At 36.3% G+C, this 22,476-nt stretch overlaps 1 protein-coding gene and 1 long non-coding RNA gene across 4 annotated transcripts in view; both read right to left on the bottom strand.

The window, feature by feature from the left end:
• LOC126923294 (neuronal acetylcholine receptor subunit alpha-7-like) overlaps positions 1 to 22,476 on the bottom strand; it is a 178,420-nt gene that overhangs the window by 129,968 nt on the left and 25,976 nt on the right. The gene's annotated exons all lie outside the window — the stretch shown is intronic.
• LOC126923306 (uncharacterized) lies at positions 11,308 to 14,367 on the bottom strand. Its single transcript, XR_007713107.1, has 2 exons — positions 13,290 to 14,367; positions 11,308 to 12,955 (listed from the first exon to the last, which is right to left on the bottom strand). It is a non-coding gene; the product is annotated as an uncharacterized LOC126923306 (long non-coding RNA).

The following is a 22,476-nucleotide window of genomic DNA, read 5'->3' as shown; positions in this document are numbered from 1 at the left end:
ATCGCCCTGGATTAATACTTGCATTAAGGTACGATTTGAAGTATAGTTGAAAACTTGTGGTGATCGTCAGCATTTATATTAAAATAAAAAACATAGAATGGATGTAAATGGGATACGAATGATGCCATGGTTTCTGCTTTTCTCTGAGAAAAAAAAGAGAGGTAGAAAAAATGCCATTATCGGAATCGAACCATTTTCACGCCGATAATTTTACCGCGGAATGAAGTCCGTTCTCAGTGAATGCACCGTTCCACTGGACGAAACAATAGGGTGCAATCGACCCATTTTCATTAACACGATCATATTTCATAAGACGCATTTCATAAATGCGGCATTAGTAAACAGGAAACAAATTGTAGACAAATTTTTTTCTGGATTATATATAATAGAAAATTGGAATTGATCTTCGAGAATCATTTAACGTATATGTATATCTATGGATTTGCAAAATCATCTGACAAATCTTTTTGAAAGTTTTCCATCTTGCTTTAAACGTACAACAATTTTTAATAAATAATTTTGGCAGTACGTGTCTAATAATTTTCAATCTATGGTGTTCTATCTAAAACGCGCGCACGAGTTTCTAGTAATAAAGAAGTGAAATACTTTGCAAATCATCACCCACATAAATAACTAACCAGGAGTTAGTCGTTCTTTAAACTTCTAGCCTATCCGCAAAGTTTCATTCACCAAGTTGTTCGTTAATTATATTATACAAGAAATTGTGCAAAACTCGTATGTTTCGTTAATGCCGTTACCATGTTATTTTTTCATTGTTAAACGATGTTTATAAATTCGATTAATAGAGAGATTGTTCCCTGGGTAGAACCTTAGAAATACATACGCGAGTTGTTCGCACACTTTCAGATTTATGGACTCTCGGGATCGAGGGAACCCTTTATCTTGGAACCGCGCAAAAGATCAGAGTAACTTTATGAATCAACCTTTGCTTGAGACGAAGAAAGAAATCGCTGATGCGTTCGAGGTGGCAGCGATTTTCAACGACTCTACTGTTAGTCTTCGTGATTTCTTTAGCCCGCATTCAACGAAGAATTATTTGGAAAGTTTTCCCGAGAAAATGTGAGATTTTAATCGACAGCAAACGGAGGGAAAGGTCGGGGCGAAACGCAATGGAACGATATTTAAGTGGGAACTGGTTTGCTGACGTATAGCGCGAACAAGGTCGTGTTATAAATTGTCTAATAATTTTCACACGAAAGAAAAATCGCACTGCTTTATACACGCATGTGCACATTTTATTCGATACCTTCTGAGAGCATCGTGATTTTTTTAATACGCCTGTGAATTCTTGTAGCACGATACAGACTTGCGAGGATTTGAGTTATGACGCCAACAGGGACGTAATGTTCCATATTTTTCGCCGCCGGCGTAAATAAAGATCAACTGGGAAAGTTACACTGCATATCAGGGAAGAGAAATGGATTCGGTGATGTTACACCGTTGATGATGCACCAGGATTTATGCATCCGTTTTTAGATTACCCTGCATATTTTACTACGGAGTGTTAAGATATTCTCGCGTGCCGGAATTATTGTACGTTGCACCTTTGTATAGAATCGTCATTTATTTAAACATACACAATTTGGTAATATGAACACGTTGCTAACCGTGTCGAATAACCGATATTTCAGAACAATTAATAAATTATCTTGTACCATGAAAATATAACTGAGGGGTTGAAATGGTAAATCTCACAAGTACCAAAAACGACTTGAAATCTTCTAAAATATATTTATTTCATTCTTTTCATGCATGGAAAAGTACACTTATAATTTTAGCTTTGTCTTGTGAAGTTTCTAAAAGCTAGAAAATAGATTATTCAGCCATTTAAAGTGTTTACTACCATATTCAACATGAAATTTACATCCTTCACTGAATAAATAAACGTTTATCTTGTTAACGCCTCCCTTTATAGTGCAGCTTTTAAACCGCACAATTCGCGCGATAATAGAAAATATCCGAATGTAAGACGAGTGTATTTTGCCATTTTTCTGCAGAGACGTGTTTAATAGGATTTTTTAAAATCGCGCTGGAGGAGCTCTTTTTCGGTTGAAGGTCGATTAAGAATTTTTCAAGCTTTTGAACATACGTTGGCCGCTTAATATCTGCGCGTGCCGAGTCTTTCGCAAAACAACAAGTCGCCAGGAAGTGGACCTAGTTTTCTAGCAATATTTCATGTTCGGTTAAACACAAAGTAACGAGTCGTGGAAACTGGTAGTCTGTAAGGTTACGTCCTACACCAGTAGCCTATCAGGATTGCGCCAGGAAAAAGAGAGCATGTCGTCTGTCAGCGATTTTCCCAGAAATCGGTTTCACTGCGTCGTTTCAGATCTGCCCATCGATTTACAGGCCAATTTCAGTTCGGTTTGATTCGCTCGAGAATTTTCCGGTGTATGACAACGGGTTAGCATGGAAACGTGACTTTTTCCAAGGAATTCGCCCGGAAATGTCTTTGGCTGCCTCGCTGATGTAGTGTTCACCGGGGAACGTTAGGGAAACGAATAGATCTTTCCCAGGAACGAAGAATTTCATTCCTCGGAAGGTCATGGAGCGTAGACATCGTGAGTATTTTTAGTGAAAATATAATTGATCTCCTGGTCTGCGGTATTATTCGTAAAATAATTACTTGTTAAATAATCCTTGTCAATATTTATCTTTTCTCAGGAAAGTCAAAAAATAATCTTCTCTTTTTAAACTTTCTTCAATCTGTTCAATGATTTGTGATATTTAAGATTTTAGGAATATAATCACTTTTCAAGTTCATTCTCTCAAACATTTTGCAATTGGCGATTTTTTCCAGATGCGCCAGTCTCCTGGTTTTCCGAACAAGCGAGATTATTTATTACAATTCCTACGAATGGTCAACTTAATGCCAAAATCCAGACACAGATGAAAAGACCCGCATTTAAACTCAATTTCGTAAGATCCTCCCGGTAATCTCGTGGACTGAATTCGGGGAAGAAGATCGGTATCAGTTAATAGGCGGTCGATATCTGACCGAAATATCGGAGACTAGTTTCGCTTTGTTAAAATTTACGCTAACTGTCGACAGGAAAATTACGGGAACTATAATCGGTATATTCGCAAATTCGTTTATTAAACCACCACGCGGTTTAAGCAGCGGGCAAAATTACTCGACTGTATTATCGTTTTGTTATCCGTCCGCTGGCACTGCTGTAGCATGCTAATTCAGTCCGGAGCAAACGTTTTCGCGACAGAAAGCGGACCGCCCTGACGGAACCGTTCATTCACGGCCGTTTAACACGTGTTAACGGGGTAGCTTGTCACGCAACGTCACGGAAGCTCGTCACACACTGCTAACCGCCGCCTGTAATACGCTATTTCCGATTGTTGCTTTTAATGAATCGTTAATACCACGCTCAGATCTACGATGCTTTGGTCGATTAGTCGTTTGGAAATTACGCGCTGCGTCGAAGAATTCCATTCAAGTTGACTCTGAACCAGCTGTCAGCTGACATCGATCAGAGACAAGTTTCTTAAAACAGTTAACCAAACGATTAAGCGGTGCATGAGATACAACGTTGTTGTTATGCCGTTGTTTAAACGAGTTTAGTAATTCAATTTATAACGTGATACAGTGAAAATAATGTTGTAAAAAGTGTAAATAGTTGCTGTCGTGTACATCGCGTCGCTTTGCGTTACGTTACAAAGTTGGATCGCTATGGGAAAAGAATTCGCTGAATATACGATGCATAAAGAGAATCCCAGAACACAAATTCCCAACGTCGTTGACAAACTTGTTAAAGGATAATATTGCTTGATTATTTCTAGTTCGTCGTCAACGATCAGAGCATTCTTGGTATAAAACGTATAAAAATCGGCAATGGTAGAATAGGTGTAGAAATTAAAAATTGGAAGGGTATTCGAAGTAGAAGATTTAATTTTGTTGCGAAATTGTACTCGGTAGAATTTAAGAAATAGGAGAAAATGTTTCTCCGACGCTTTGTCACTATTTAAGAATTAGCAGTGTCGAGAGAACTAAGGAAACACGTCTGCCCGTGCAAGAAAGAAACCGTAGAGAGCATGTATGTGCCGCAAAGTGTTCTCCACGGAGCGTGCCTTTAAACTGATTACGAGGCCGCAGAACTTGTTACGGGTTGAGTTGCAGCGTGAAAACCGCACTCCAAAGAAAGAAATTGATTTAAAACTTCTGTTACTTGGTATACCGACCGCGATGGCGGCCAGTTGTCTACAACGTACTTTGCGGAATGTAAGCTCAATTAAGGAGCAAATGAAAGAACTCGATTACTTGTCACACCTGCGTCGACGCCGTTCTTTCTTTTGTTCCCCCTTAACACCACGGTCAAAGAATGCTCTTCGCCGTCATTTCATCGAGTATCGTGTTTAATTTAAATAGGAAAGGCTCTTGAATTATCTCATTAGCAACCCTCGTCTTCTTTCTCGATAATTTCCCTCGTATTCATTTCACTTTCCTCTTGGATCTTCTCTATTCCTTTAACAAACATGCGATATAAAGTTTATCCCTTTGTGAAAGATTGAATAGTTTCGAGAATCTCAAACGAAGTCGAGTTGGCTAACTTCAAGTAATTCTGCTTTGAAAATTATGCGCACAAAATATCATTAGACCATATTTCCATAACAAATAATGCTCGTAGATGGTGTTGTTGCAACAAAGGATATTACGAATTAAATATGTCCTCTCGTAAGAAAGCGCGAAAGCTATCCTGAATCGATTACAATTTTCATCGTATAATTGGCACCATCACAATGTTCTTTTCTTCCCTAACCTTCTACCTCCAATTCTCTGCAAAGATATATTCAATTAACCGTACATCGCCCGTCGTGGATGTAATGTAATCATTACACGCGCAAAATAGACGCGCTTTGACGAAGCTGTTTTATCGGATATGAATTTTCTCATTTTCATCGAGCGCAATCGATCTTCGTTCTTTTTGCAAATATATTTCTTTTGGTCTAGACCCCGCTCTAATATTTGAGCTTCTAATAAAAAAGAGTTCTTGAAGTAAAAAATATCGACGACTTTATTTTTACTGAGAAATTTTCGTCGATAATGAACACTTTTGTAACAAATGAAAGAATATGTTGAACTTCTTGCATAGAGCTATGTTGGAAATAGCGAATAAATGTCTTCGAGTTATCGTAAACTCGAGAAACACTGTCTGACGTGACCGTGTTATTTTGAACACATCTAGTGCTACGATGGTCTCATGGGAACTAGAAGAATTTTCACCAAGACATCACGTACATCTCTTGGAATCTGCAGGATATTTGAAAGTTCTCGAACCTTTATTTCACCTCCTGACTCGGTAATAATACATTGAAAACGAAAAGAGTGCCAAATGTTAAAATGGTTTACCACGATTATTTTTAATTAAACATTTCCAAAAATTACATTTAAACAATCTTAAGTAACTCTTGTTAAATGTTACATATAACTCTATAAAATGTGTACATATAACTCTATATTTGCAGAAGAATCCGTTTTATCTCTCTCTCCATATCTTTTCTTTTAATTAAATCCATTATTGTGTTTACAACATTCGCTAATAAAAACGAAACAGTCATCTCGTTTTTATCGAAGAAATTACATGATTTAACTTGACTCACTCATACTGATTCATTATTTAATTGAATGAATCGTCAAATAGTGATTGTATTATACTTCATATTCGAGAGATGCCTTTTGTTCTTGTTAGTACGTCTGAAATAAAATGAAGAATAAAGAAATACGATTCGAGAAAAGAAATACTAGGTTCGTTCTTGGAAATAAGTATCCATTAAGAATATTGTGAAGGATGCAGTAGAAAATCTCATGTCGTATATGGTGGAAAATCTAATTTCAGAGAAAAACGAAAAAGTGTTCCGCTATTCGTTGCTATTAGCGTTCCTTCTCCTTTACAGAAAAAAAGAAGAGAAAATAGTGAACTTCTGTTAATTATCGCAAAACAATTGAAAGTTAGCTAATTTCGATCCTGGTTTCACCTGTTATACCAAACAGAATCGAACTTGTTCCAAATACTTTTAATGATGCATTTGAATTGTTATTGGCGAACTGGAGTTTATTCTATCGTACTTAAATCAGCTATAAAGAAAAAAAGGAAATCAACTCGAGCGTGAAAGAAAATGCATTTACGCGATCCATTTGACATAAATCTCGGCTGTTTCAGATGTAGATGCATACAAGGTGAAGGCGACTCGTGTCTGTGGCGATGTGCTACGTGAGTGTGACAGCGGAGAGCATAAAATTTTCTTGGTGCAATTGCAAAGGGAACGTTACATCTTCTTCGTGAAACTTTGTTGCGCCCAGTATTTCTTTTTGCATTCTCCAATACTAAAATATACTATTCTTTTGATGAACATTTGCATGGAAATAAATTTTACATCGGTAACATATCTATATTTCTCCTACATGAATTATTTTAAAATTATACGGTTACAACCTATCTATAGGAAAAATATAGAATTCGTGATATATTATAAAACAATATTTCGATCTACACTGTTGTACTTATTGTACGTTGTAGATTATCTTTAAATTTTTCTTAAATTGTGTCATGAATTTTTCGAATGAATGATATTTCATCTCGTTTCTTAAAAGATGTAAAATCCACGAGTTCGGAGCATTCCTTAAATAAAGAAAATAATTTGATCTTCCACTGTAGGGATTTCGTTCTATAAAAAGTTTTTCCGTTCTCGAAAAAGAATGAAATTAAGCAAATCGGCAAAAAATTTTTACATTAACTTTATTAATAAACTTCAATAAGGTAGGAGGAGATATTATTTTTCAAGAGGGAGATATTTCATTGAAAGTAACCTTTGCATTATTTAATTGGACGATAATATATCATAGAAAGCCGGTTAAATAAAATGCGCGTACAGGTTTTTGTCACAGTTTTCGCGCATGATACATTTAATACCGAGGCAAAGAAAACAAAAGTAAACCAACCTGGATAATTTTTAATTGATAAAAGGTGTATTCAATGAGCGGAGAGAAATTCAACGAGCTTTCGCCGTGAATGAAACAACGAGGAAAAATAACAAACGAATTTTAATAATATAATTGCGAAGGTATTGTGTAGTGACTCCTCAAAGAATTATAATTCTTTCACAATTTCCGAATTTCTGTTTTATAATAATTTATAGATATTATGAAAAAGATATCGTACAAGATTTTATGTGAAATGTTTGCCCAATAAAATCGAAGATAAAACCGAGTTTGGTTTATTTAAAGTGTTTATCAAATCGACGACGGAAGATGAGGTGACGCTACGAAAATTGCTTGTTTCAAAACCCACACAGTGTTGCTAAGATTTAGACGACGGCTACTGGAAATTGCATCATGATTTTCCTGTCGAGTGAACGAGAGAAAGTTTATCCTCGGTCTGATCATCGTCAACTAAAATCCTTTTCCAGATATCCGCCAGTCAGAGTGATTAGGAAATTTAATTACTCCGTGAAGTTCATTAAATTAATGTCGTTTTCGTCGAGCATTCATGATTTTGTGGAAACTTGATCATCGTACTTCGTTTTTCGCTCTGTAATTTCTGTTACTTTAAATTCACTTACAATTATTGCTACCTCTATTTTCGTCAGTTTCTCATACCCTTTTTTTTAATAACTCAAGTACATTATTAATTTAATTCTAGTTTAAAATTTTCAGTCTGACCGAATTTTCTGATTTTGAACTTTTTATTTAAAACCTAGAATTTGAAAACTGATATTTTATATTAACTGGTAATGGATAGTAATTCAATTTATGTTTCTATTCATACGTGATTAAAAATTCTTCTATTCTTGTCTCATGATCTATCAGTTTCTTAGCTTCCATTATACTAAATTATACAAATTTATTCGCGTATTATCAACGAAATACGGTATTTGTAATTGCAAAACAAATGTAAAACTGTTATCGTTAGATTTCGTTTCACGACAAAAACTTTGGCAGGATTTACTGTTACGAAAAAGTAGCGTTCATTCTTCCTGATAATAGAAAGAGCAATTCTCCCAGGTCTAAAAAGGATTGAATTGACGTGAGCGCTCGTCTATCGCGATGCACTTTCGCAGCAGATTCTCCTTTTATTGTCCGTAAGTTTTCTAGTTTTAGGAGATTCCACCGATAGTTTCGCAAAAAAATGACTTCTTCGGCTTTAAAAAGAGATTTAACCATCCTAACAGTTGTAACAAAACTTAACAAAACAGTATCTTCCGACAAATCTGCCAACTTTTCGCTGTGCAAAATGTTCTGAAGTTTGTAGTGCTCGAGAAAGACGCTTACAAATAGTTTAGTATATTTTCTTGAAAATGTCATTTGATATAATTGTTCATAAAATATACAATAAACAAACGTGTAACTAACTTCAATTTGTTGGAATTCATCGTAAATCACGGTTGGACTGACGATTTGCATCATCAAGAAACTCAACCAACGGTGTACGTACACTGAATTGAAATGCGCTTAACATTCAGCAGATATTTCATAGTTTCTGAAATATCGAATAAACAAAAATCATCATATTCCGAACAATAATGCATAAAGCAGAGCATGTATGTATGAAGTAAAATGGTATCAATTCTCGTTAATTATAGCATCGATTGTCGGGAAAATCAGTTTATCAGAAGCTAGATGCGTCGAAGTTCGAGTTATGTTTATGGTAACAGCCAGATTCGTAGCCAACTGTTTTCAATTTACTGGCTATTGACAGCAACATATTACTCGACACCCTTTTCACCCTCGTATTTCGCTACCGGCGCTGTATCCCCGAAATTTCTTCTTCCGATGACTTCCTACTGCTGTCGTAGACACGAGTCTATCGCCGTAGCAATAAATCATCGAACGCTTTTCAACGTCGTCGTGATGCACCGGCGAGATTTCACCCCGTGGCTACGGATATTACTTTAGAATTTTGTCAGTGACTCCACTTTACGACAATGACGTTTCTACTATCAAATCGCATTTACAAAACTGCGTGATCGATACGAAAGACATATAGCGATGATAATTTTCGAACAGAATGCTATGTTCTGTTGATGAGTGACATTATCAGGCAGTTCTTTAACTGATGAAACAGATACAAGATTTAAGATCGCGTAATTTCTGTAAATCATGGAATTTATTCCATGCGCAAATCATTAATCTGGATTTTCAGCTTACTCTCAGACCTCAATTTTTACTGTACTTTTTAAATCGTATTACTTTTGACGTGAAAGGTGCACTTTATTTCGAAATCCACTGTAAATTATACATCGCGCAGGCAAATAAAAATAGAGCCGTATAAAACTCGAAAAGAATTTGTATTTTGCACACTGTTTGTATCAATAAATGATATTACATGGAGCGTGTTACAGGTTGGAACGAAAGCACTATAAATAGTTGAGCTAGATACATTTTCTTGCATGTGGAAGAATAGCGTGTTGTGTGCGGGTAGAATAACCTTACACAAAGCATAACAAAAATAAAGTGAGCAAGATAAACATCCGCAGTGTAGACATACTGCATTAAATTGCCATTTGATTGAGATTTATAAGGAGCAACGACTCTTCACGGTATCCTCTTAAATAAAATTGTTTCGGTTTCAATTAACTGTCGATGAAGTTTCGCGAATCGATCCTGACATTTGCTACGCGGTTTGCGAAAGGAACATTCGGTTGGATCGATGTCCAAAATTGAATAGGAAAGCGTCATCGATATGTAATCGCTTGACAAATTCCGCGTCGAAGATTCTAATTTGATACGAGACTGCAGCTGTAATGCAAATGACATTACGCAGTTTAGCGAAATGAATTTAACGATGTGTTGCGTTGCGAGATAATTACGTTGAACTTTGCAGTGCGTTCTTCCTTCCGTGCGCAATTTCCCTCCATCCTCTCTGCCGCCTTATCCACAGCAACGGCGTTGCGATTATAGTAATTAAGCAAAGAAATGCAAACCTCCTTCCCGGAATTGCCAGATATGGGAGGAAATCGCGTAGTTCCAGTCGGCTAGTTAAATGTGGCACATTAAATTCCGTAATGTTCTATCAGCGGCAAAAACAATTTTGTACAGATATTTTCGTTGTTCTGCGTTTCTGTCTATATATAGAGCCTCTGAGTTAATTCGAAACACTCAAATATTTCTTAAATGAATGAAGATAAAAAAAAAGTGTTGCTGCAATAATTTGTGACAATAACCAGTGACTCATTTGATCACTTAACACTTTCATTCTCATTCATGATTTATGTTAGATTAGAATCATCGGATTTGCATTAAATTAGGAATGGGAGAGATTTAAAGTCTCGCAAAGTCCTGAGAATCTTTTGTTGCCAATAAATTTAAAACTTCAACGTTGTCAAATAATTGTACGTAATTAGAACGAGATCATGTAGGAGAATTTAAGACTACTTAGGGATTTATAGGTTTCAAGAGTTTTTTGTCTTTGCTAAATTGTGTTCTTTAATTGTTTTTTTATTTATGTTCTTAATATATTCGCGAAACAGAAATATTTTCATAAGGTTTGTCAGCCTGTTTCCAACTTAGTCATCTTTTTTTGTTCAACAGTCTGTAAGCTGACGTAAAAGTTTTAATTGCTTCACACATTTCGATGTGTACAATTCTACTTTTATGGAAAGAGGTCTCATACCTCATAGACAGAGGTTTTCAATCTCTCTATTAATTTTAATGATAATCCTCAACTTGTATCGTTGGATGGTGACTCGTAACAAACTGTGTTAAATTATTAAATTTTTAAATGTTTCATTTTCATTTCTATTTCCTATTTTATGCAAAAAATTAAAATGATATATCTGGTAATTAAAATTAATATGACGAAAATGTAATTTGAGCTATTGTGATCATCTATAACCAAACGATATCGACTTAATTAATCTGATTGTAAGCGAGTATAAACATCGGCAAATAACGCGAATTGTTCTCTAATACAATTAGGAAAGAATTACATAAAGCGGACGTAATTTGCAAATACCTACATTTGCATTGTTTCTTTATTGTTCTCCCTCGCGAAAACATTACTCAAACTGGTCCGCCAGAGTGTTATAAATTGCAGCGGAAATCTTTGCTCATGAATAAAACATTATTAGAACGGAGGTGGCACGTTAGGTTAGGTGACAGAAACAGGTTTGCAATGAGAAATTGTGCATATAGGTAATTAGAATCTCCATATTCACCAATTCAGTCGAAAATGTATAGAAAATACGCAGCCACTTGTAATGAATAAATATCGTTGTCCGGGAGCGCACTTAAGCCATTACTATATTAATCTGGTATGGTTTATAGCATTACAATTAACCGAAAATTTGCGAAACAATTTTATTACAATTTTTACTATCTCCAGAGATATATATTATCCTATTATTCTGTATTGTTTCCTTCTGAACTGCTTGTATGCTGACACGACAAATATTAATCAGAATTCTATTTGCTTGTAAGAATAGAAATTATAATTAAACGCAATTTCTCACCTTGTAACTTTCATGTCATATCGCTGCTTTGCTTTCATAATGGCACAACTCAAAAAATGTAGACTTTAAAGGAGAGGCGTTTTCAAATTTACAAAGAAATCTTGGCGAGTCGTTACAACGACATTACAAGGCTGTCTTAACACAAGATACGCCACTTTTCGCAAAAGCAGTACGACCTTCCACTTGTAGCGTCACGAAAACAGCTGAAGATCAGCCAGTGCTGTTAAGCTAAGGACAGGTTGATAATAGCATAACAATAATTTTCCTTCCAACGCAAAACTGATGAAATAATAAATATACCGTTTTACATAATAAAAACAGAAACATAACTCTCGACCTTCTATTCGATAAAAGCAAATTTGAAATTTGTTGGGACGTGCCACTATTTTAAAGCAAAGCAGCAATACAGCGTTCTAAAGGGTTGAAATAACATTTGCATGTGTGAATAAACGAATATCACTGCGTTGCAAATGTGAAACACGCTAAGACGCCAGATAATAGACCAACTAACTCGTTGAAGTTTACGTTTACTGCTGGATTTAATTAAAATCCGAGTTTGCTCGATACACATTCGATCCGTCTTGTATGCTATTTGCTAGAATGGGGAAAATTTCTTCTTTACTCAACGCTCACCTCGTTATCGGTTTAAATGTCTAATCAAGAAACCACGGGTTCGCGTAGAGGGTTCTGTAAATGTCGTTCGTCGGAAGCGTGGAAATTTCGCGAACACTGTCTTCCACTCCATCGAGGCTCGCGTTTCATTTGAAAACTTGGAACAGTAACGGCTAAAGATAGTTAAACACACAAGACTATATTGCAGCGTCTAAGTGTACTGCTAAGGGCAGTAAACGAAGCTGCAAAGAGTAGTCGACTCGCTAAAAGCGAATGCCAGAACTCCAGGGAACAAAGTTCGCCAAATGACTAACTTAACCGAACAAAAATTTCGCGTCTCATCGTACAAAGCTGCGGGTTCCATTATACGATTATAAGTAAAATGTCGTAGGATTTTATGCCTATTGTGTCCGTCAAGAAAATTAATTTATTTTACAAAGGAGAAATTGATTGATTATGATAATTTATTTAACTTAAAAGTAAAAAAATCAAGGTGAATATCACACGTAAAATGATTCATTCAATAAGGACGCGAATGTTTAGTTAATAGTTAATTGCTAATTAAATTCCTTGATAAGTTTTTAAGAAATTATTAGCAGACAAAGGAAATCATGAAGAACATTTTGTTCCTTTAGTCCAAAAAGTTAGAAGATATAATAGGCAGTTGGTGATAAAATGCCGTTTATGGGCGAAGATTACAATCTAGCAGTCGCGAGCTTTATCCCTCTTCCTCTCCTTGCTTTTCGTGGTACGGGGCACAGAAGTTCTGTAGTTTATACCGCCTCGTAAATCCCTTATGACTCACTGTCAACGACCATCAACCACCGCATCATAATGGCTATTGATCCTCCGCAGTAATCAATATCTAAAATTATCAAGATAATAATAGCTTGTCATCAAGTTTAACGCGTAGAAGGCTCCTTGGAAGTTGATAACTACGATATATTGATAATATAATATTCGAAACAATAATACGTGCATTTAGCATAATAACTCCATTAGTGCACTAGTCATACAAATTAAAACGTATTGCTTCATATATTTTATACTCTAAAAGTAAATATTCTCGGAGTAACTTACAGTTAGAACAATGATATTTAAGCACCCTATAGATTACACATATTACATCAAATATATTAAAATTATCAATATATTAAAATTATCATAACCAACAAAGCTTATAAAAACAAACTATTTACCGCAAGTCCTCAGATATTTTCCACTTTCACGTCGATGTTTGAATTTCCTATACTGGTATCCATGTTGTAAATTTACTGATACGTCAAGAGTTCAGATGTTTTCATCATAAACAAATTCCATATGTTTTGTCGTGCATAGATATAATGCTCAACATTTCGCTCTATTCTAAAACTGTTGTTAAAAATATTATTATGTAATTTTTCTAAAAAAAGAATTGACTTTATCATTGTAAAAAAGTAACAGCGTTCTATGTGTGGAGACGATGGTTTCCGCCCAACCGCGACAATACGTTCAACAAACGGACTGAAGAGGTAAAGAAGAAAAGGAGACAGCCGTGCGGCAGCTCCTTCCATGAGGTTTCGAAACGACATTAGTTGGGTTTGCCTGTTGTTACGGTCGCGTTACACTGGCACTTTTTGACCAATAACACCGAAACGTCCGGCGCAGCGGTGGTCCGCTACCGGTTACACCGGTTACACGAGAAAAATTGATCTCTCGACGCTGGACCGAGTGTGGCAGTTCGAGGGAGAACAAAAAATGGAAGAAAAAAGAGAACAGAGGGTGGAAAAACAGTACGCGATCCTCAATGGAGCAGAACGTTAATGCCATATTTCATCGTGGCTCTGAAACAGTCACCAAGAGACGCGAAACGACCGACTGGTTGGCGAGGATCGATTTTCCGACTTACCCGCGACCAGATATCCACCTTGTTCTTCCCTCTTTCCACCACTCCTAGTTCTTTTTTCTTGAGAGGCCAACAGCAGCAGCCACGAACATCGAACGTGCAGCGACGCCTATGTGCGAAATGCAAACGGATTGCCTCGCCTGCTTCTGACGTTAATGCACGAAGTTGAATGCCGAGGCTCTCTTTATCTTAGCGGAAAGAGAATAGCACGCCAGGTGGTTAGGAATGCCGAGCATTCACAGAAAAATTAGTGCGATTAGTTCCTTGCGGGAGTGAGATCGTATGAGAACTTGCATTTTTCTTTCAAACCTTCCACGTGAACGTAGTGGTACTCGTCAAGATCGATTATTCCCTTTGATTGTGGTCGAGTTTGTTTTAGAGGTTCGCCATAACTGAAGGTACGAGTTATCGATTAGAGGCATATTTTGTTAGTAATAAATTAATGATTTTAGGCTTTGTAAAATTTTTCGTCGTTTTTCCATTGTTCTTTTACAATTTAATCTAAAATTACGTGATATTTTTGTAAAGTATTGCGAAGTTTATAAAGTTTTGAAAAGTTATTAGATTTCTTTTAGCAACACCAAGAAACACTACGATATATCAATTAGCTTAAATCGATTGAATCTTGAAGCATAGACCATCGCGCTCGATTTGTATCACGTGCTCATATCATGGCTGTTACTGTATCGCCAATATCGATGAAAATACTATCTATAGTCGATGTGATTGTTGTGGTATAACTCGAATTCTGCGATTTAATTTCTGGTTCCATTAGAGATCGCTGTGTGCACGCAACCTCCACTTCCGGCACGTTGTTACTCATTCTCTAATGTTTCATGGTTCGATAGTACTTCGGTAAGCGATGCAATAATTGTTCTCGCAACAATTGAAAGGGATTTGACTCGACCATTGTTGGTGTATATAATTTCGACGAATTTCGTGAACGTAACGACGATGCTGGTACATTGTTCGAAATAGCAAAATTGTAACTTTTACGTCTATAATTACTCTTTGCCCTTTCCTTTCTTATCAAAATCAATTTAAATTACTGTATTTGCTAATCTGACTGAAATTAATTTGTGTCTATTAATTTTTAATTCCATGACAGAACTTTTTGATTAAGAATTTGCTTAATATGCTACCATATATAATCGCGTGTAACACCTACCGTAGAAAGATCTGAATTTCTTGGGTCTTAAGTTCGGGGCGATTTTCAACACTTAGGTTGTAAAATGTAGCCCCGCCATATCCTAGAAAAAAGTGAACAAAAGAAAGAGAATCGATATAACATTCCCAAGATTTTTCTTTGTCAGAATTAAATTATCAAGGTAATAACCAGAAAATTTGCTCTGAATTTAATTTTATCGCTAGAGAAGAAATTCAATTATCCGCTTTGTAACAATGTTACTTACCTACTGCCTACCCATAGAATATGGATTCTAAACGGCGAAGAAGCCTAAACACACTTATTCCATTGTGGTATATAACTCTATCGGTTAGAGTAAATAAAATGCGTCTCCTTAAAGTGGAAGCTGAACGAAAAAGGAAGGAGGAGAAAAGGTATATTGCATCTTATGTGGTTTTAGGTCGAACAGGCAGAACCGTCTTTAGAAGAGTTATCGCGTGTAGAAAACGTTTTCGATTCTTTATATAAATTCTACCGCATTGAAACTTGCCGCGGCAAAGGCGATTCGAAATAAATTTTATTGGGAGGTTTCCCCTTAAAAACATTATCGCCTTCCTAACAATTTCACGTTTATTGCAAATAGGAATGTATAGTTTGTTCAAAATAGAAGCTTTCTTTAATAAAAATTTGGAATAAAGGAAAAATGAAATAAATATCTATGATATCCATGACTTGATATTTCTAAAAAATTATCCGCAAATATTTCTATAACATCATCGTTAGCATTTTCAATCTCTGTACTTGAACGGTTTTAATAATTAATTTACGTCAAACTTTTTCTCTGCTGCACATTTCTGTTTGGCCGAGTCGACAATCGCTGACCACTCAGTAATTAGCACACTATAAAAGTATACGCTATAAAGTCGCTGGTGTAGTAATCGCGATAACAGCGTTCGTCCGTGATTTGTAGCGACTAGCTGATTTTCAACACGATCGTTTTAAACGTTATCCAAGTTATTTTACCCACGGGTGCCACTCGAGGCGTAAAAGTTACCAAATCTGGCGATCCAATATTCATCCGAACGAACCCAAGCGCGCTTGCAGACACTTTCGGTAATTGTCGTGGGGTGGACTCCTGTTCGCCCACGAAGAGAAGTGCTTGGAACTCTAATCCACGCTATTACAGAACTTTATCGGTTAAACCAGTCGGCTTCTGTTTGCCAACTCTCGCGACGTTGTAACTATTGCACGGCGGTGCAGGAAAAACGCCTAGAAAAAGGAACCTTTTCCGCGAATTATTCGCGAATCTAGGGCGGTCCGAGATAAATCTTCTAGAAACCTACGACGAGATAAAAATGTAAATGTCTATGCAGTCGTGAGATAATTTTTCTCCGACTTGTTACTCTACCCTTTTGTGATAGTGCTGGCATTATTTTAAAGCATGAAAATTCGCTGGTTCGTTAACGCAATCTGTAATAAGATTTCATTAGTTTTGTCGAAGGTAGATAAAACAATTGGAATACAAGATTGAGGGAAGGGATACACCGTGGTGATAGGGTCCAGAACAATTTTTTCCCCGAGATTGCAGTACAATCTGACAAAGAGGATCAAATACTCTTTTGGATTTGGCTCTGGTTGAAATAAATCCCTAGAGATCTATGCTATGATATTAAACGGTACTAGCGAAGTAGCAGTTCGAAGTTTTATCCTGTGTTACGTGATTTCTCTTTTACGTTATTCCATCGATGTGAGTTTATCTAACTATGAAACAGCCCAAAAAATCTTTCGATCGCTTACAATACAAATATTTTTATTTATAAAGACATCTATCTAATTTTAATAGAAATGTATTTCACCCTCTAAGTTATGACGAGTATACTTTACTTTAGATATTTTGTATATTTTTGCTCATTTTAATTTCTAGTAAATGGATAAACATCGGAAGTTTTGATAATGATGAACGAAAGACACAGTTGTATAATAAATTACAGTTTTACGATTGTCAGTCTTTGTGGAATAGAAACATCAAAGTCAAAAAATACGAGACACTAGGCAAAGAGATTTTGAAATAATCGCACGGTTTTAGTTGGCAGTTCGCAATGTCGCATCGCAACAATGCGAACAGTTGCTGTCTCCGCGAAAATACAAGAACACTAATCCATGCTATTACGAAACGTTACTTGGGAAGATATCTTCTAAGTAGCGAGACCGCGATCATTCCTTCGGGTCGGCAACAGAAATAATACAAAGAGAACTAAAATTTTCGTTTCGTAAGAAGATCTGATTCAGTCCAGGAAAATATATCAGAGATGTGTGTCGAAATAAAAATGCCAGATGAAAAGCTTTTTTTTCTCACCGTTGAGCCAAAATTTGTCAGTTTTTAAGATATACCTACACTTAATCGCCTAACACGATTTTTCCTCTCGAGACTCTTTGAAGCTTACTTAACGTTTTTCACTCCCACCTCTATGCTATGATGTTCTTAATACCATCAAGCGGAAAGCTAAAGTAACGAAATGACTCATCGTAAATAAACAAAATTGTTTTCTGTTAAGTTTATAAACTTGACAAAATGCAACGTATGTATAACTAAAAATATATTATGTTGTCCGAAAATTTTCTTTCATTTTTTAAGAAATAATAGACGCACAATGTTTTTTGTTTTATATTAGTTTATTGAATTACGCACGAACATAATAATAGAAATATAACGAAATGGATCATACCTGATTCAATAAAATAATATAAAACAGAAATTGTTGTTCATCTATTATCGCCTTATGAAACGAAAGAAACTTTTCGGATAACCTAATGCATCTAGAAAATAATGGGGGCTCGTTACCGTTACAATTCTTCTGATTCTCAAATTACTTATCTCTGTTAACATTGATACGCCTGAGCTCTGTAAATATCCAAGCCTAACAAAATTACGCATCTTATTAACGGTGAATACATTATTCGTCGATTTTCACGCGCGATGTGAAAATGAAAGGAAATTTCTGCATGAAGCGGAACATCGTAATATAAATCTGTAGATATCTAAAAGTAAATCACCATACATTTTCCTACTATGAGCGATCATTTTTAAACATCCGAAATTTACTTTTGCAGATAATTTTCTAACATGTATAAGAAAAGCATATGTTTAGCATCTGCCGGAGATTTTATTTTCTTTCGTTGTTATTTTCGTCAGACAAAGAGAGTTCAGAAAAAGATTATAGTAGCATGGGCGCATGAAAAGTTTCAGAGTTTTAGTACTGGTCCAAGTTATCGTGGTCTGCCAAACATCAGACCGCGACTAAGAGAAATACTCCGCTCGTGCTTCACGAAACAATTCTTTGGTGGCTCTCACACGAGGTCCTCTCGACGCACAAATAACCCGATAATCCGACAGGTTAAAATTTCCCTGATACTTAGTACACTTCCTTCGGTACAGAGGAGAGTGGAGATTGCGAAAAGTAGCATGGTGGAAAACACGAAGTGAGAGCAGCAACGAGTTGAGAAGGGCGGGAGGGGGGGGAGGATAACTGCTCGTCCATTTCACTTCGCAGTTTCTCCCGCGTCATTGCACCAGATCGAATCAATTTTCCTTGTCGACTTCCGTTCTCGTTCGCGACCCCGTTACCACGGCCACGAGATCTCCCGAGGAAAATCCGTGATACTTCAGCGTTCACGACGTTTTACTCCGGTTATTCTCCTTTTTTCTCTCCACCGCGCCGCAACGTCACCCTCTATGGTTCCACCCCGCGTGTAAAGGCGATCGTTCCGAACGAAGGGGTAAGCCCAGGCAAGGGAGGAGGGAATTACCAAATCTGGACTGTCACGATAAGAGCAAACGGGGACAGAAAGGGAGGAGGGGGGAGGGGGGCAAGAGTTAGTCTATGGAGGATATGCTGCGAAATGGTTTCGTCTGACTTGACAAGGTTTTGTACATTTGTTAACTAGACCTCCCTGTTACGCGCTATGCTTTTTTCTGCTCGTTTGCTGGCCTGTCCTTTTTCTTTAACTCCTTCGTTGTTGCGCGGTGAACTACTTTTTCCGCCATTCGCCCCTCCACATGACGAATTTTTTCGGGAACAGAGAGCAAGGAACTTTTAATCTCCGCGATTGTCCGCGGCTATTCAAACGATCGTATCCCTCGTGGCTTCGTTGATACGCTGGTTTCCCGAATTGTTGACAGAGGTATCTAGATAGAGATTCGTATGTTCGCAGCTCTGCGTGAAACTGGGATATACTGTTTTTTGGAAGAAATGCATTGTACCATCTTCCCATTTCAATTGTTCCAATGACGTTAAAAGGTAAAGTACCTGATTAATGAACTGCAGACATTAGAGCAATTTCATATTTTTATGAACGTAACGAAAGAAATGAGACTTGAATAGAAATTTATTCCAAACATTAAACTTTATAATGAACCACTTACTTTGCATGTCTTTTTTTATATTTTTACATATTACGTGCATTCTGTACACTTTTACACGTTTAAATTTTCTATAAATGAATAAACACTCACGATCTATTTATTAATCACGAAATATGCGAAAAGAAGGAAAATCGAATTTAAATAAAATAACATTATCGGCGTTCCCCAATAAATGTGTTTCTCATCTGCTACAGCTAGTGAAACATTTACTTGTATCGATCTCCTGCAGCGCCAGGTGCAACATTTTCCAAACAAACGCGAACAAAAAGAATAAGAAAAAGCACGTGCAATGCATTATACTGACATGTAAGATCGCAAAGTGCATTAGTTCGAAGGAATCATACGGTGCTACACCCTGCAGTTGGTATTTCTCGCCAATTTAAATGATATAGTTTTTATGCGAAGAAACAGGTGCACTTCGTGTTTCCGCATACATCAATTCACTGCAGATTTCGTTTTTGCCTTTGTACTTGCAAATGGGTTCGGACCCTCCGATTTAGAAACATCGGATGAACGTATCAAAAACGAAATTCCTACTTAGTATTCCGACAAATTCTGAACGGATTTCTATGTAAACAAGCGTTTGAATCGACTCGGTATAATTTCTTTCGCAAATCCGACAACGGGCATTCGACGATCACGTACACGCAATTCTCCGGAGAAATCACTTTTAAAAATTACACCTGAGAGCTCTTTATATCTCTCGATTTGTTCGTGCAAATAAGAATTTACCACGAGATGCCGATTTTGAACGAATCTCGCTAGAAGCAACTGACTACGCAGCGGAACTAAAGCGATTGCTTTAATCGAGAACCAGTTGCACTTGCTTACCAGCTAACGAGTATCGATCTGGGCGATTGTAAAAACTCCGTGAGTTAGAAAATGAGTTAGGGTAGGCAGATAAGTTCCAAACTAGGAACTTCTACTTGATTTAGGAGCAGTCACGTGCGTAATGATTTAATCAAGTTTTCGGTGAACATTTAAGATAAGCGTTTAAGGTAAAAGTAATTTGCTATTACTCGAAGTAAGAAACGATGTTTACGATATTTTTTACTTTTTTTAGAGGACTTCCTGACGTTGAATAAAAAAATTAAATTTTAACAACGAGAAATATTTAATTACTTTGTTACTTTAAAAGCAAAGTTTTCTCCGACTAGACTAGAAATATGCTTAAATTGAAAACAAACATGCAGAAATTTTGTGAAATGAGAATACTGAATTCCTTATATAATTAATTTTACATCAGAACGCTTTATTCCGAAAGAAGAGATGCAATTCGGTTTGCAATGATCTGCATGCCAGGAAAGAAGAAGTGATAAAAATTAAGTTTATTTCGTTTTCTTACGTCGACTGGTAATTCCAGGTTCCATGGAAGCCAATATATTTCACGTCGTTGCGTCTTCCGCGTCATTGGATCCGGTCGAATCATTCCCCTCTTCAACGTTCATTCGTTCCGAGCATCGGGTATGGAAACGGAATTTCGTGAGAAACCATACTTATATAAAGCACGTTTTCCCTTCAGGAGTTTTCGAGAATGTGACTCGTGTTCGTCGGACTGGGAAATCGAATTCGTACTTTTCGTATCATACGGATCCTGCATATTTCTAATTCCAGTATCACGAAATTAGCCACGTTTCAAATAACATTGAATTTTAAGAAAATTCCCGAGTATATCTCCACTAATAAAAAATTCTATGAAACTTGATGATTTTTATCCCGTCTTTATCCGCTCTGTAAACATTGGAAATAAAAAATTTTGAAATTGCGATAGTTTCCGAATACTGTTAATTTGGTTGATATTAAAACAGCAAGGAATTTATTTTGCGCGTAGAAAACAAGCAAAGTTGTTTCATCGTCAACGCTTCTTAAAATTCAAAGACAAATATTCGTTCATCGATAAACATTCTCTGAAATAAAATGCTAATAGAAGTAGATAGAGGTTCCAACTTTTGTTTGAGCATTCGATACAAAGCACGAGAGTACAGCCTTTACTTGCAGTCATACAGTGAAGAGAATTAACATACTTGCACCGATGAATCTATGTATTGTTTTACATAAACTACGGAAATGAACCACAGGAAGAATCGCGTCATGCATATGCAAAAATTACTATAATTAAGAGTGTAACATATTACCATCGTGTATAAGACGTGTCGTAGAGTACAAATATTTGACACTCGCGGCTTTTTCATTCTAATGTTTCCGTAACATTCTCATTCATCTAAAAATCTACTTTAAAATAGTCTTTTTATTTATTCCTTGTCACATTCTGTATTCACATCCTCTAATAAGGTATTAGTGACTGCAATAACATGTATTCTATAAATATGTGAATATTTAAATACTATTTACATGCTTAATTTTTTGCAGTCACCTTAGTTACTGTTATTAATTAATGAATAATCAGTTAATTATTAATTAGTTAGTTAGCGAGCTGGTACAGATTCATACTTCTATAAACGGTGAAAAGATCTATTTCTTTTACGAAACTTACATTGCATTTTTACATTGTATTTCTACTTTTAATTAGAAGTTAGAAATGGTTGGATATTGTTAGGTATTTTTAAGTTATGTTTTGTACCTTCGAATTTGGCGCAGTAGCGAAGCAGATGTTCGATGGTGTTGCAATATTTCTAGAGTTTAGGATTCTGTTTTTTGATAAGATGAGAATGTGTACTGTTGGAGTAACCTAACCTGAGTCTGGTTATTTGTGTCTGGTCCTGTGAGAGTCATAACCGGGCTTACTTCCTGTATGTTTCTGCCGAATTTATGTAAGAAAGCGTTGTGAGTTTGCCAGAAGTTATTCCATTCTTGTCTTACCGTTGTTCTTACGAGGCGTTTATCTTTTAAGTCTTTATTACTAGTTGGTTGTTGCACTGTAATATTGCGTTCCTGTAGATATTGTTGAACTCTTACGTGAAATGGATTGGCAGCATGTGGTTTTGTGGTATA

This window comes from Bombus affinis, chromosome 13 (genome assembly GCF_024516045.1).
Source record: "Bombus affinis isolate iyBomAffi1 chromosome 13, iyBomAffi1.2, whole genome shotgun sequence".
Classification (NCBI taxonomy): Eukaryota; Metazoa; Arthropoda; class Insecta; order Hymenoptera; family Apidae; genus Bombus; species Bombus affinis.
This window is presented reverse-complemented; position numbering and strand designations above follow the sequence as displayed.